The sequence below is a fragment of the Euwallacea similis genome, chromosome 21 (genome assembly GCF_039881205.1).
Source record: "Euwallacea similis isolate ESF13 chromosome 21, ESF131.1, whole genome shotgun sequence".
Lineage (NCBI taxonomy): Eukaryota > Metazoa > Arthropoda > Insecta > Coleoptera > Curculionidae > Euwallacea > Euwallacea similis.
This window is the reverse complement of record NC_089629.1, coordinates 1511512-1513351: the sequence shown is the minus strand read 5'-3', so window position 1 is coordinate 1513351 and position 1840 is coordinate 1511512. Positions and strand designations below refer to the sequence as shown.

Sequence of the window (1840 nt, the reverse complement as noted above, 5' to 3'; positions counted from 1 at the left end):
ATTCAACATTCAAAGCATCTCGATTGTGCGACGTCTCCAATTACTTATAACAAATCCCGATAAGGAAACACACGTTTTAAGGAAAACAAGAGACGTAAAGTGCTTCAGCAGGTCCCTACAATATTTTCATCTCGTTATACCTAAGAAGAAAAAATGCCATTTCTGCTGAATGAGCTTTATCTGTTCTTAACATTTACCGTCAGCAACTTCTTGACCTCACGTACGTGTCACGGTGTATCAGGTTTATGAGCTACCGCTTATTAGAAGACCCATACAGAGTGATCTAGTTGTATATCTCTAAGTTCTAGATCTCATAGTAAACTATCGAGAAGCCAAATTAGTTGTTTAACCCGGAATCTCACAGCTATTCTCTTAATTCCTTTCTTTATTTTTGGGGAGCCCCATTTCAGATAAAAGAATAATTTCTAGCAAGATTTAGTTACTTTTCCATGCACCCTGTACAAATCTCAAATTTGTTCTCATTTTTATAACAGTGAAGTAAGATATTTTATCTGGTCTATCTTCAGGGGTATACTGACGAGTTCCCATATTTTAAGCAAAGTATGATGGTCTCCGATACTACCCGGAGCTTACATGTAAGCAATTACTCTGATGTGCGCATTTATCACATTTTTATGCAAAGTACACTGCAAGGATTTGTCATCCTGCTATTTCCTTATTAGTTTTTTTTGCATAATCCTCAGTTATTAAACGGCACAATAATAACGTATCCGGTGGAGCGCAACGGGAGTACCCGGTGCCATTTAATCAGAAAAGGAACGTCGGATGCAAAGAATTCGCCGCCAGTGGGTAAGTACGGGCACTCAACCAAGCACAAAACCAAATCACTTATACATCATTCTTTGTCGAACCTCAAAATAATCAGGTACGATAATCACAAGACGGATTTGTCGAGTGAATTTAGTACTTGCTGGATGTATGGCATGTAAATAAAGAGAAGAGATGCAGCTGCGGTCGAGAGGAAGCGAGATATTGATCTCAGATGTCCAGATTTGTAGTGTGTACGGAGGGTTGGTGGCTCAGTTTAAGGTATCAATTTGTTTGCGACTGAATTGAACTTATTTGTGTTCCTCTTAAAGGAATAGTCTTACTTTGATGCAATAGCTACTATTCGAAGATTTTGCTAATGCAAATCCGGTAAAAAATCTTCAGCAAGATCATTGTAATTCAAATTTCTTGACTCAAGAAAATGTTGTGCTCATTTGAAACGTGTGTAAATTACGAATAAAGCAAAAAAAGTAAAATTCAAAATAAAAAAAAGTTCAGGTCCCACCGAGATTTGAACTCGGATCGCTGGATTCAGAGTCCAGAGTGCTAACCATTACACCATGGGACCTCGCTTGCTTTACGTGGCCGCCGTGCGTTATATAAACTGAGACCGATCGATAAGTCCAATATTGCTTTATTGATACTATTTTAAAATGATTCATTTTTCATGTACTGTTTTCGTGACAATAGAGCACTCCACATGTTTTTCGGCATTATATAAACCGAGTGAGTTAATAACCGCATTTTCCACCATCCTATAAAAAAGCTTTTTTTAAATCACGTTTGGTGTTATCAAGATATTGAAAAATATTTAAAAAGAAAAAAAAGAAACAAGGCCTTAATGTTACAGGTTTCCTGTTTGTTAACAAGATTAATCCATTAACCTGTGCAATCAATGGGATCGCAAGGGACAATACATATTTGTAGATGGTCATATGTTATGTTGAAAGCCTCTGTATTTGAACATGCATGTCCATGCTCAGAGCTTGTTTATAAATACGGATCTAAAACTGAAATCGACTTAGTGATATAAATCCTGCCTCCCTCCTGG

The 1840-nt window shown here is 37.2% G+C and overlaps 1 non-coding gene across 1 annotated transcript; it reads right to left on the bottom strand.

The window, feature by feature from the left end:
- Window positions 1-1285: 1285 nt before the first annotated feature.
- Window positions 1286-1357, bottom strand: TRNAQ-CUG (transfer RNA glutamine (anticodon CUG)). The gene has a single exon. It is a non-coding gene; the product is annotated as a tRNA-Gln (tRNA).
- Window positions 1358-1840: the final 483 nt, after the last annotated feature.